Raw genomic sequence first — 14,799 nt, forward strand, 5'->3', positions numbered from 1 at the left:
CATCATGGCCCAGATGTGGACCTAGAAAAGCCCCACTGAAGCAAAGATAATGGGTGGTAAGACAGCTCTGCCCACAGTGATTGTCCTTGTGTACATAATTAGACAAATCGTTCAGTTTATACCTCTCCATTCCAGAAGAGGGTCTTCGCTCCACCTTTCTTTACTAAAGCCTGTTGTGACTAGTTCCCCCAGAACAAAGGAAAAGCCAACTCAACAAATTAAAACTCAGGAGACTGAAAACAAGTTTTTCGAGTTTCAGCTCACCAAGTGTTCAAACTTTGGACTATAATATCAGTCAAGATCATTTGTTACAACCCCACAAACGCACACTGATTGCCCATTAAGTGCCAGGTACAATGCCAAGTCTTAAAAGACAAAAATAATTATGAAAAAAGGACTCCAGACTCAGGAATGAACATGTATAGAAACTCAGTCACAAGATCCTGATAAACACACTCTAGCAACAAACTCTTACTGCTATACATCTCTTTGTCAAGCCCAAGAGTGTTGATCCCAGTAAACCGAAGTCATCCCTGATAGGCATACTTAGAAAAGGAGGGATGGGGTGGAAGTGGGATAGTTGAAAATAGAAAATGAAGGTAAATCGTAGAGCATTTTTGCAATGAAGCCTCAGGAAGATAAAGGAAGCTGAGAGAAGGCTACTTCCTTAGGATTGTACTCTGGGATCATACAGAAGCAAGAGACTGAGACATCCATAAGAGGGCTTGACAGACAGGGCTGAGCAGAGACACAAGGCACCCTGGGAAGGCCGACAGTGTAGCACTTCTTCAGATCAATGTTATTTTTCAAAATGGCTCAACATGCATTTAGTGAGGTTAGGGTTAGGGACTTTTTATTAGTGAAAGTGCATATAATTCCTCCTCCTCCTCCTGCTCTTTCTTCTGCTTCCCTTGTCAAATAATTCAGTCCTAAAGCTATCCAGTGAGGCAGGACAAGGTAGCCTTCCTCACCAATGGGGGGAAGAGCCATAATAGCCCCAAGCAGGGTATCGGAGCTCACAAGGAGAACACAGTGCCACACAAGGTGACAGCCCACTAGGACACATCAGAGCTCTAGCATGAAGAGGACGGGGCCCCCACAGGGGAGGCCCCAGGTAGGGCATTGGGGCAAGGGTGAGAGGATGTCTTTGTGGAAAGGCAGCCTGGCAAGGGCTGTCAGCACTCTGGGACTAAGGAGGGCATCTGGGCAGAGGAAAGGATGGCAGCAGAGATGCTAGATTGGTTACATACAAGAGAATTGATCAAAAGAGGAAATAAAATAAAGATAATGGAGCCAGGCTTCTCATGCAGAAGAGAGGTACACATATGGGAAGGAATGCCTGAACCCTATGGTGATGGATTGGAATTGGAGGTATTGGTGTGAAGTCATGGTTCTCAATAGATATAGGTAGAGACATATAGACATAAGTGTGTTTGTATACATACATATATCAAGAGGGAGAGAATCCATCCACCAAAAAGGCCTGGGAGCAACAATACACCAGTAGCAATGAGCACACGTAGCACCCAGATCTTGAATCCTAAACACCATTCTCCACTCAAAGGAACCAGGGCTCCTTGAGAGGAAATGACTGACTCCTCTCAAGGAGTCAGAGCTCCTTGAGAGGAAATGACTGGCAGGGAATGTAAAGATGAGCCTGGACCATGTTATGCCAGAAAGCAACAAGTGTTCACAGAGTGAGGGACCTGGCAAAAGGACACAGAAGCCAGCCTGAACAGGGGCCAAAAACAAGAACAATTTATCAAGATAAATTATGGTAGTAATCGATTATTACCCAAACACATGAGCCCATATTCATATTGAGAAAACAATCAATGAATTGTAAGATGAATGAGATACAAGATACACACATAGTGTCAGAGTCTCTCCCCAGAAAATACTTACTAATTACAAAAGGGAAAAGACAAGTCTCAGAGGTGAAAAAGTTCTCTGTGTTGCACTTGCAATTTTTCTGTGTGATTGTTTCAAAATTATGTATGTATTTTAAAATTTCTTGTAGAAATACTAATTGTGATTGAAACAGAGTCAGTGGTCTGAAAAAATTCAAAAAAACATTTCCAGCTTTTCTTGTAGCTCTTTCTTTTTGGAATTTTCTAATCCTGGCCAATTATTGGGAGGAGTATTCAATAACAAAAGAAATCCATCATTTATTCCCTCCACAGGAAGGTCCCCGTGCCAGGCTTCACTCAGTTTCAGAATTCCAGTTGCCTGAGACTGCTGACTTTCAAACTGGATGAGACTGCATGTGGGCATTGAAAAAATATTTGGAAGACAAGGCTTGGCACTCAAGTTACTTTATTTCTCCTCAAGGGTGCTGTCTGTGGGCAGAACCAATCTACCATTGTACTGCTGTATTCCTCTGCTGCTTAAGCCCCAGATCCCTGCTCCCACCATCCCTCCCCAGGCTCTGTTGTGGGCATCATAATTGGAATTACGGCTGAGTGTGAGAAATGACTCAACAGTCCTGACTCGCAGACCGTTTGAATAGACACACAGGCTCAGAGGAAGGAAAATGCCTCTTACTGTACACGCTATCTCAGCAAAGCCAAACAAATTTGCATGCATATTGTTGCAAGTGCAGAGGAGAGAGACCTGAACATGTTTCCATCAAGCAAGGGGTTGCACATTTAAGTTGTTTGTAGCAGGGGCCAGCCCTGTTGCACAGCGGTTAAGTTCACACGTTCTGCTTCAGCAGCCTGGGGCACGCTGGTTTGGATCCTGGATGTGGACCTACACACTACTTGTCAAGCCATGCTATGGCAGGTGTCCCACATATAAACTAGAGGAAGACTGGTACGGATGTTAGCTCAGGGCTAATCTTCCTCAAAATAAATAAATAAATAAATTCTTTGTAGCATATTCATATTCATATTACTATATTAAGATGTGTACAATGCCATGGATAATCCCTCTCAGAGCCGCCATGTATGGTTGGGCCTGTTGTGTCCTGCGCAAGGGCACCTGGCTGATTAAGGCTGTGTCCACCCAGAGAAAGAGCTGTATTTTAAATTTTGCATGGAGGAGCTGTATGGCCCAGCTGCAGCCCTGAACGTATTATCTGTACTGCTCTAACTTAGTGAACAACAAAAAAGTTGTATAAGAACCTTGACACTTCTGACTCCATTCCCTCAACTCTTTAAAATCTTGTTTTTCACCCAGAAATTCTCCTTCCCTCTAGGGTGTCAGCAACCTCATCCTTGCAATCTTGGAAGACTGGAGAAACAGTGCAATATGATACTTTCAGAGTTAAGAATGTACAGAGAACTAGGTGACTAGAAAAGAACAGGCAAGAAGATTGGCTTAAATTTCTAAATGGCAGTGACTTTAAACTTGTCTGTAACATTTTGCATAAGGCAGAAGTGTAGAACTGGTGAAGGTGGATTCTCTTACCAGTATTTGGGTAAAGTCATATTCAATATCACCACAGTGAAGAGATAATTCTGTACTCATTATAAAAATTTTACCCAGCTTATGTTTCCATCTAGTTCCACAGAGAAAATGAATATCTGTTGCGTAAGTCCCTGGGGAAAAAAATTCTGGAACAATGACTTTCTCCTGCTAATGTAAGTTCATGCTGGAGGTGTCATACTACAGAGGCTTTTAGTAAGAATTACTGTTGGTGGAAAATTCCCCTTAGCCCCTTTTCAAATGGAATTTTGTGAAAAAGGAAGCAAGAGACAATATTCTCACTCACAAGCCTGTTCAGAAAGACAGGTAGACAAATTACTAATTATATAATGATTAGTGAGTCAAAGTATGCATGCCAAATCAAGTTTTAAGTCAAGGTACAGTATTGAAAAACTGTAAATCGCTCATTGGCTCACCATGTGGTTTGACTCGATAACGAGACTAGTTTGAATTTCTTTTTAACGTTATATTATTTTTAAAAAGTTGCTTTTCAACAGTAATCCAAATAACTCCATTATGCCTTATGCTGAGATTTTTAATTAATTATTGCTTTGTTATTAATATTTCAAAATCATATGAAAGAGTAGAGAGAATGACATAATAAACACATAATCACTCTCACGCAGCTGTAACAAATATTCTGATTTTGCCATATTCACTTCAGTTTTTTTGTTAAAGAAGTGAAATTTACCAATGTGGCCACTGTCCTTTACATGGCCTCATCCAATGCCATTCCCTCGCTCAGACCCAGAAGAAACCACTATTCGGAAGCTGGAGTCTTTTCATTCCAAGCATGTTTTTATACTTTTACCTGCTATGTAAATAAACAACATAATTCTATAACTTGGGATTTTTATCACTTAACATTATATTTGTAATATTTTTCTATATCGATATAAATACGTCTAAGTCATTCATGCCGATTACTGTAGGATATGTCAATAGTTTACCTACCCATTCTGCTACTGAAGTAAATTTTAGTTTTTTGCAGTTTTTCACCATTACAAACAAGACTGTGATGAATATTCTCATGCATTTTTCCTGAAGCACATGTATGAGAGTTTTCCAGAGAGATCTATCCATTCCCTTTGCTCTTCTATGAAGCTTGCTTAAGTATGACAGATTTGTATAGCTGTAGCTAGCGCCAGAGGTTGCTGAGACATTCTTCTCTTTGTGGAGGAAAATGTAACTGTCAGGAAGGGGTCTCGGAGTGAGCTGGGCCTCTACCACATGCACCGGCTCTTATAGAAGCCCGCCTCACTCGGGGGAATGGCACATACCTTCCAGCCCCATCCTCCTCCACAAGGAGAGCTAGTACATGCAGGGCATGCAGCTCTCACCCTGCAGATACCCAGGCGGGTGCTTATAAAATCTGGAACAGACTGATGAGAGCATTGTGGAAAGGATACATGCATATGACAAACATCCAAAGCTGTTTCGGAGGTTTAAAGGTGAACGCGACAGCTGTGGTGCCTTGCTTAGTGGTCCCCTAAAGATTTCCACATCTAATCCTTGAGACCTGTGAATATGTTTCCTCACATGGCAGAAGTGACTTTGCAGTTATGATTAAATTAAGAACCTTGAGAAGAGGTGATTATCCTGGATTATCTGGAAGAGGAGTGGGGTCCGATGCAGTTACAAGGGTCTTCATAAGAGGGAGGCACTGGGATCAGAGTTAGAGAGACACCTGAAGATGCTAGGCTGCTGCCTTTGAAGCTGGAGGAAGGGGCCATGAACCAAGGAGTGCAGGCGGCCTCTAGAAGCTGGAAAGGGATCTTCCCCTAGAGCCTCCAGAAGGAACACAGCCTTTCCAACACCCAGGGAGACCCATTTTTGACTTCTGACCCTCCCAAACTGTGAGATAATAAACTCATGCTGTTTTAAGTCACTGATTTTGGGGTAATTTGTTACAACAGGAGTATGAAATGAACAATGCCAAAGGTGAATGAAGACCCACCTTGTGGATAATCACAAAGTGGAGGCACAGCACTCTTTATGGATCCTGAGAACAAAGCTGGCTGACATGAATCCTGACCTTTAGAATGTGTGGGTATAGTTGGTTGAAGTAAATCAATGTGCTGTTTGTGTTGACTTTCCCTTCTGGGAATTGGAGGAAATTCCTTGGCTGCCTAGTCAATCCCTGATTTTAGAATCTGAGACATTCTTCTCTGTCTCCCTGTTCTGTGTCTGAGGACTGCTCCCTGACCTCCATCCAGCTGGGATCCTACACTCCAGCCCGAGTAGGTACGTGCAGACCTAACTTTGGGCTGGACCTCCTCCTGGTTAGACCCCTGTCTGTGCCCTCTCACTTTGTTTGGACCTCTGCACGTTGACCCCTGGCCTGTTCCATCTGAGCGCGTGTGTGCTTTATAACAAATCTAGATCTTACTGCTCCAATTGCCTGGACTTCTGACCTGGTTTTATTTGTCCTCCAGCTTGCCCTGACCTCTGAGACCTACATCTTGACCTGACAGTCAAGCCTTTTCTAATTCTGTGACTTTTATACAATGCACACTTTCTAGCTATTTCTTCCACCTGCTTAATTTAGCATCCCCACGTTAAAAGGAGGTCTTTCTTTTCTGCAACCTGAATAGAGGAGAAGCCACCATGAATCAACAACCTGTTCCAGAGCCAGGAACTGTGTTGGCAAGCTCTATACACATATGCCATTAGATCCTAAAAGATCCCAGGGTATATCAAAGCTCAGAATATCAGTGTCCCAGGCATATACTTCTGGAAAATACACCTTCTTTCTTTCAGAGAACTGCTCCCCACCACCCCATTAAGACTATATTGATATGTCAGATGTGGCTAATCATAGTTGTCCACTCTCCCGGCCACAGTAGTGGCAGTGAGCTGAGCTGGTTAGAAAACCCCACTCACCAGCCCACCAAGATTGAGTAGATGACCTCAAGTCAGGGGCTAATCATAGTCCTTCTCCAGAATGGTTTTCATAAAACATTAAGGGGCAGGAGCACTTTCCTGGGAAGCAGGTGAGGGGACAAGCTAAGAGGTGGGAGCCAGGTCTCTACTCTCATGGGGAGAGTTGGCTGAAGAGAATGAAATAGACCCAAGGACACCAGAGTCACACAGAGAAGGTAAACTTTGACAGCATTTAAGTCCCAGGAGACAGACAGTGCATAGTGTTTTCATGTGTGGACTTGGAGTCAGACTGCTTAGCTAACCTTGGGAAACAGCCTCTTTCAACTTGAGTTTCCACTTTTGTAAAAAGAAGATAATAATAGCACTTAACTCATGGGGCTGTTGTAATTGAACAAATTAATACATGTGAAGCACGTTGAACAATGCCTGGCACATGGTTGTCTCACAATAAATATTAACTATTATAAGCTACTCCAGTTGTCCAGGGGGCTCTCTCCACCCTTGGCCCTCCTTTGATTTGCTCACCCGAGCAAATGGTTTCCACTTTTTGCCTAAGCTAGTGTTGGGTCTCTATGACTTGTCACCTGGAGAGTCCTGAAGAATGTAGTCATTATTTCCCTAAATTCCTGAATTCCATGAGATGCTCCAGGAGTAAATGTTACCATAAATATTTTTGGGCAACTCTTCGATATTCATTGTGTTTTAATTTATATATTGCTCCCCTCTTTGATAGTCTCATTATATTTTAATATATTAAAGGCTCTGAGCAACCCTACAATTAAAAAGGCAGCTGAACTTTATTCAACCTAGCACTTCCCAAACTTATTTAACTTCAGTTCTCTTTTTTTTTTCCTGTGATATTTCTTTCCTGTTCTACAAAACTAGCGTTCCACAGAACACACTTTGGAGTGATAACATAGACATGATAAAACTGAAGAATCTGCTGAGTAACAAGTTGGATCAAGATCTATTTGAATCTAAAACGTAGGCTCTTTCCACATTCCATACACATATACACAAACACAACACCGATATCATTAATCTTTTGGATGGTTAGACTTACTGATCTTGAGTTTGCTTTTCCATTTTAAGTGTTACTTTCCCGGAGAACAAAGTTTTAAGTGCTTTTTCTTGCAGATTCATATATTCCAGGCAAAATTAAGCAGAATTAAATTATTTTTAAGACAATTTGGAATAAAAAGCATCAGACGTGCAATGGCCTCGTCTTTGAAAAATTACAAGAAAGATGGTTTTTCTTTTCTGGTTGCCAGAGTCGATTGTGGAAGAAGTTTGGGAGATGTTTTCTTTCTAATTCACACTGTCAGGTACCTTTGTCTCCATTTGTAGGATGGCCAAATTATTGCACAAGTACTCACATGTCCCCCCCGGGCCAAATTCTAGCTTCTGATTATTCAAAGCTGTGTGTCTTGAACTGTAGGTCTAATCTGGACAATGAATATTATTATTGTTATTATTATTATACATTGATATTAATCGTTGGGCCCTAAGAGTTGTCAGAGGGGACTTTTGGACCAAGGAAGAGACCTGGTTCCCTCTGGCAGCCTTACAATCTAAATTAGACTGAATTGTATAACAGTTTTAGGCATCTGATATGGGACTTGCCAAATTTCATAGCTTCAGGCACACGGAATACATGTCCCCATTCCAGGGCGGCTAAATATTTTTCCAAATCAGTAGATAAAACAAACTCCCTGACCTCAACTTACTTCCTGGCACCTGGAGTCCTGAGTAGCTGATGAAGAGTGTCGTCTGCTATCAAGTGACAGGACACATTCAGACTGGCTCCTGTGCTCAGGACCATGTGGTACCTGATGCTGTCTCCATCCTCAGAGCTAAGATTTTGGCCACAACTTAAAGATCTAAGTCCAGAAGGCAGTGGGCCAGAGTTAGTTACCATTAAATGCTATTGAATCAGCCTTGAAGGGCAAGTGTGGCTTTTTAGAGCATGAGGCAATGTGGTGCAGCTGGAGGCCAGTGAAAGCCAGTGATCACAGACCCCAGGCAAATCACGTTTTGAATGTCATGTCTGAAATGGAGAAGTGGCTACATCTCTGTCTTCAGTAAATACTATGCACAGATGTTAGACCTTTCAGAGCCAACCAAGTAGGGAGTAAATCCATCAAAGGGAACGTGAAGCTTCTGACTTAAGGGCTTCTTTGGATGGACACCTTAACTAATCGACAGTGACATCTACTGACTGTGTTAGACACTGCCACCTTACAGATAAAATAAGAATCAGCTAAGCTTTGAAGACTCAAAGGAATGTTAAATGAGGGGGGGGGGTGGAAATTCCCATAGATGGGAGAAGGAGAGATTAATAGCAAAAGGGAGATCACAGAGATTGAAAAGCCGTATTGAGTATTATGCACAATAAAAATGGATTTCATAATGTCACAAAGTCCTCTGAGTCTCTTCCGGGATAGGTATTCTGAATCTACTGGGTACTGTGTTAGAGCCTTTCTATATTCTTCAGTTCATTCCGATGGCACTTACCTTGAGGTCTTCTCTTTCCAGTCAATTCCATTTGCCTTTTAGACTCTTCTGCATTTGCACTGATGTACGTACGCATGCTTTTATCCCCACTTTCTCCTGTCCCTGCCACATCCTCCTGCAAATGAGCCATATTTGATCAAGAAGCCTGGGTTCCTACCTCTTCTTATTGAGTCATCTAAATAGCTTTCCTTCTGACATCTCCTACTGAACCCGGGGAGCCATGCAGCTGCATTCTCCCCTCACATCCTACTTTGTATAGCTGTGAATAGGCCAGCGGCTCAGGTCCTAAAAGACACACAACCCCACTTTGTCCCAAACTGCTCTACACCTAGCAGCCACCCTTCTCGCCACCCAGGCCACCAAGCTGGCTGTGCTACTGAAGTGGGCTCCTTGAGGGAACCGTTTACCCCTGTGGCTCCTGATTGCAAACCCTCAGAAGGAAAGAAGGGCATCATTTCCCCCTTCTCCATCCCTCAAGAACGGCCTGCTGTACTGCTATGCATACAGGTGGCCCTCAATAAATGCTTGCTGTATCAGTGAATGATTGAGAGGCTTGTTTTAGTTCAAGGACATCCGTGGATTGAAAAGGTTTTGCTCATGGGTATGGCCATGAGCAAATATTCAAAATTGGAATCATGGAAATTAAACATTTTCAAGGGAAAAATTGAATCTGTCTTCCTGGCCTTTTCTATCATTGTCTGTTTTAAAATAAAATCCTTTTGAATATTTGTCTCAACTAAGATCAGAACACCAGTGCTCTAATTTTCTGTAATTTTCTCTTTAAGGAACAGGGGTTAAGTTCTTCAAGGGAATGCTCAAAGAATCCTGTACACTGAGAGTCAGGAGCTAAATGTGGTATTGGCATCATCTCCAATATCTCACACAGGGGACGTGCTCTGAGGAGTGACAGCAGAAGGCTGAGAATTACAGGTTCAACTGATTTAGGAAAACAAATGAAACCTTGGTTTTTGCTGGTAAAATTCTCGTTTGCTAGACTAAAACATTTTCTATCAACTTTTTATTTGGTAGATAAAATGCACATATGAAAAACAGTACTTTTTTAATGTCGTCTTAAAGATTAGATGCTCGTAGGTGTAAATAGAGGTTTCAGTCATTTCATCGTTGCTGTGCAACTATGGGGAAGCCTAGGGGGATTTCAGGATGGGTTTTCATTTTGTCTGAGATTGGTTAGTAGCTGTGAAAAAGTAACTCTCCAAGCAAGATCTGATGTAATTAAGTGGTCTGAACCCTTTTGACATCTTTAGTGGGGGCACTGGATGTCTGTCATTTGGAAGGAAGGATGACACAAGAGTCAACAGAGGGAATAAAGAAGAGATCATCTAGGACCCAGATAGAAAGATGACGTGTAAGCGATTTATCCCACAAAGGGTGCCTAGCACATGTTGGTTCTTAATCTGGAGCGCTGGGAAGATAAAGATGACTTACCCATGGATACAAAGGGGTGACAACTCCCAGCAAATGGCCATCCTGTTACAAAATGTTGAGCGGCATTCCTTTGGTTATCTTGTTGGGTTTCTGCCTCCATGACTTCCTCTACAGATCAGTGGTCACTGCTCGGGTAACCAGCTAGGGGGAAAATGGGAAATAGGAATTCTCTCTTGGGATAGAACTTGGAAGGTTTAGGCATCTTTAATGCCCCAGGAAGTAGGGAGCAAGGTAGCTGCTCCAGTGGACCACAAATGAGGAAGATTTAGCCAAAGGATCATTGTGCTTCCTATTGCAGTCAGTACTTCTCATCCTTTTGTCACTTCCTAGATCTTAGAAAAGCTTCTCTTAGATGATGTAATCTTGGCTTGGCTGTGCTATAGGGCAGGAGTGGAAGAGTCATGCTTCCTATTTAGGCCAGTTTTGTTAAGAGGAATGTGCTACTCCCCACTCCCACACCTATCCCACCAAGGATGGAGGTGATGGCAGGGATACATAGGAGAGATCTCCCACAGGACAGTAGAACATGGGGGACAGACAATAAGACTGTAGGATCCAGCTGCTTCTCCTCTCCAGGAAATTCTCTTTCCAGTGTTAACCTGGAAGGATCTAATTATTGATTTTTGACAAATTTGGGGGTAGGGGAAAATTACCTACAGGCTCTACTATTTCCTAGATGAAATTATCTGATACGTAAAATAGAAGAAGTTGTTATGGACTGAATTGTGTTCCCCACCGAATTCATATGTTGAAGCCCTAACCACCAATGTGACTGTATTTTGAGACAGAACCTTTAAAGAGGTGATTTAAGTTAAATGAGGTTATAAGGGTGGGGCCCTAATCTTATAGGACTGGTGTCCTTATAAGAAGAAGAAGAGACACCAAAGATCTCTCTCTCCTTCAGCACACAGGGAAGAGGCCATCTGAGGACACAACCATAAGGAGGTCCTCTACAAGCCAGGAAGAGAGCCTTCTCCAGAAATAAAGCTGATGGCACCTTGATCTTTGACTTCCAGCCACCAGAACTCTGAGAAAATAAATTTCTGTTGTTTGAACCACCTGGTCTGTGGTATTTCATTATGGAAGCCCCAGCAGAGTAATACAGAAGGCCAGACCCCTAGATCCTGGAAAAGTCTTGCTCTTTGCTGAGGTGCCTGTTAAAATTTAACGTATTCATGAGCTAATGCAAGTTCTCCAAGGGCTGACCACCCTGGGGAAAGACACATCTCAACAAACTCGCTGATGGTTTGAACAAAATGCAGTATATGCTCCAAGGCTCCAAGGGGAAAGGCACTCCGTGATTGAAAGAGGATAGCATCTCTGTGGTTCAACAACATTTCCTTTCCAGAAACATCTGCATTCTGAGAGAATTTAATTCTTGTATCTGTAAACAACTTGGAGGTATTTTACCATACTACTCAGTAAGCTATGTATTCCTGTTTTCATCCTGTAGTGACTTTCAAGTGCTTAGCATGTTGTCTAGGACGCACTAGGCCCTTGGATATTATTTGTCAACTTCAATTGAACTTCAGAAGAAAATACCAATGACTGCATGTCTGAATTTCACTCCTCCTGAGAGTAAGAATGAGTGTGTTGAATTTATCCCTATATCCCAACCCTAGGGCACTTAAGAGAGGGTATGCAATAGTCAGTCAATAAATCTTGGCTTACACGGTGAAATTTAATAAAACAAACACCCAACCATTTGAAATATTTGCTGAAAACTGCCAATTCTATTTTCATTTGGATGGCATTTGCTCATTTGCCTCAGTTTGATTCAGGTTTCTCAATCTCGTTTTTTTTTTGCAACATTCTTGGCATCATGTCAGAAAAATATTATAAAACAGCAGTCTTGAGACAATCAGCAGAACATCTGAGTCATAACTAAAACATAACCCAGGAATTTGAAATGCAAATAAACTATTTTTTTCTTGAAGTATCTGAACCAAAAATACACAGTAAATACAATCTAGTAATACAGATGGTTAAAGAGACTTGAACTTTAAGATATAGCAATTTTCTTTGCAGTATTGAATTAGTAAAACAGGTATTTCTAAATGATGTTCTTTACTTTTGATAATTTGAAAGCTGTCTCTAATCCTTATAAGTCAGAAAAATGGATTGACTTGGATATGCAATAACTTTCATCACAGAACAGCCGAATGATTATTCATTAAGATAATTGATGTCTCTATAAACTGAAGTATTTCCCCCTCATCCATTCCTGTTGTTAAAATGTTTATATTGTTGAGATGTCTTCCCATGCTATGATTTTGGAGTTGTACAATGAAGACTTGGGGGCCAACTAACAACTGTCTGAACTGGAGCATGGAAACACCATTCCTCTCCCTTGCCTGTGGATGAAATGTTGACATGTAACACTTAGGATCATTGGGGCAAATCATTCTCTGTATTGGGGCTCTTTCACATCTGGAGGCCAATCCCTACCATCATTCTCTAACAGCCTGTGCACATATTGGGAACTTCTCTGACTTTTGACCCTTAAAAAAAAAGCAGCTTGGTTTTTGGGTTTTTTCTTTAACTCCTACCACAATCTCCTTTATTTAGTCTGCCCATTTCTGGAAGCTCATGCCCAAAGTCTGGCCACCTACAGCCGACATTCCCACAAGCTCCTCTCTCCGCAAAGAAGCTGTTTCAGGTGCAATGCTTTGGTTCATCTGCAGGATTTGAAATTTCATGGTTCGTGGACTACGTCAAGGCTCCAATGTGGTTAGATTGTTGTGGGTTTTTTGGGGTTTTGTTGGTTTTTAGCCTTTATATTGTTGTTTTTAAAAATCCATTATCAATGCAACAAAAAAAAGAGTAAAGATCTGATACCTGTGGGCTTGCATTTCCAAATGGCAGCAACTGGTTAAATCTGAGTAACAGCTGCTCTTTGGACAAATATATACTCTCCAGTGTGACCCTGTCGCCACCATTCCCATAGCACATCTTTATCTATCTGGCTCCTAAAGGCCTTTGAGTCTTTGACCTCTTATCTGCCTCAAGATGTTGATTATTGGATCAAATGAGCACAGTAATGTCCACCATACATTCACAGGGGTGTAATCTAAACCTGTGCTGTCCAAAATAGTAGCCACTGGCCACTGGTAGCTACTTGAGCACTTGAAATGTGGCTAAGGTGACCACAAATAAGATTTTTTTAATATATTTACTTAATTTTTAGCAATTGTTTAAAATTAAAACATAAAGTTCTATTGGCCAGTGGTGGTCTAGACCAAGAGAGGTTATAGGATTGAAAGATTTTGTTGCCCACATGCAAGTGTTTGTCTGTTATTTTCCTTGGATCAGAACAGGCATCTTCATTTTAGGTGCTCTTTCATGAACACCTCTTTACCACAAGTATGTCATGTCTTCTGAACAGAGATGTTAATTAAGCCCAAGGACACAAAGTCCCCAAGCTCTGTCCTCTCTGTCCTACTTCCAAGCAGCAGTATGCAGAAAATCACTAGGATGCCATTTACATGCTGAAATTTAAGAGAAGACAAAAGTGACCAACCTTCAGAGCTTTCCTTTACTGCTTGCCACCTTGCCTTCAAATCACTTAGACTTTGGAGGACATCTGTCAGAAAACCTAGAGGGTAACTGGGGACATAATACACTGGCCCTCTCTCACTTGCTGAGCTAAGCTATGCTAATATGTGTGTTATAGACCAGCTTAGAATACAAGAAAAACCCTTGAGAGAAAGGGACAAAAGACATTTCTATGCTGTGAGAGTGGGTTGATCCTGGGGCTTTTCCTAAGAGAGTCCAGGGCCTAATTAGACATCAGTGGAAGGCAGGGACCCTCAAGGAGCAATAACAGAAGACAGACAGCCCCCAAGGCATAAAAGGGTGCTTAGAGAGGAGAATAGATCAAAGGAAGAATTGCTTTTCCATCACACACTCCACCTGGACAGGCTGCTTTGGTTTCCTAGAATTGGCAGTGCTTGTGCTTCTATCAAAGCAGTTGGAACAGAAGTTCTTTCTCTACAGCACCCTTCTGCTCCTAAAATATGACCTAAACCTCTCCTCTGGAATCCTTCTGGATGGTTATAAAACAAATTCCAAACAACAATGACTGGAAGGACAAGCTTGTGAACACTGGTGCATATGGGAATACAGCTTGTTACACCACATAATGGACAAGTTTGATTAGCTACATGTCTTACTGTATTGTCCTTAGCTCCAAAACAGAAAAAAGCAAAAATAATCCCTTATACAGAGTTTATTATACATGCTCACCTATGATAAAACATTCGTTTCACTTCAGCAATACTATTACTAATATCATCCCCTTTCCACAGATGAGAAATTGAGGCTCTGAGAAGTTAAGCAACTTGATAAAGGCCCCACTGCTGTTACAGCGCAAAATTGGGGTTCCGAGTCTGATGTACATAAACAAGCCAATTAATTGTGGCATCGGCCTTTGGGGGAGAAGTCAACTTTTATTCTGCAAAATCAATCTGCAGGGAGACAGGGGCATGTGCCCTCAGATCTGTCTCCCCAACTGAGGATTTGGGGCAA

This window comes from Equus caballus, chromosome 16, assembly GCF_041296265.1.
Source record: "Equus caballus isolate H_3958 breed thoroughbred chromosome 16, TB-T2T, whole genome shotgun sequence".
Classification (NCBI taxonomy): domain Eukaryota; kingdom Metazoa; phylum Chordata; class Mammalia; order Perissodactyla; family Equidae; genus Equus; species Equus caballus.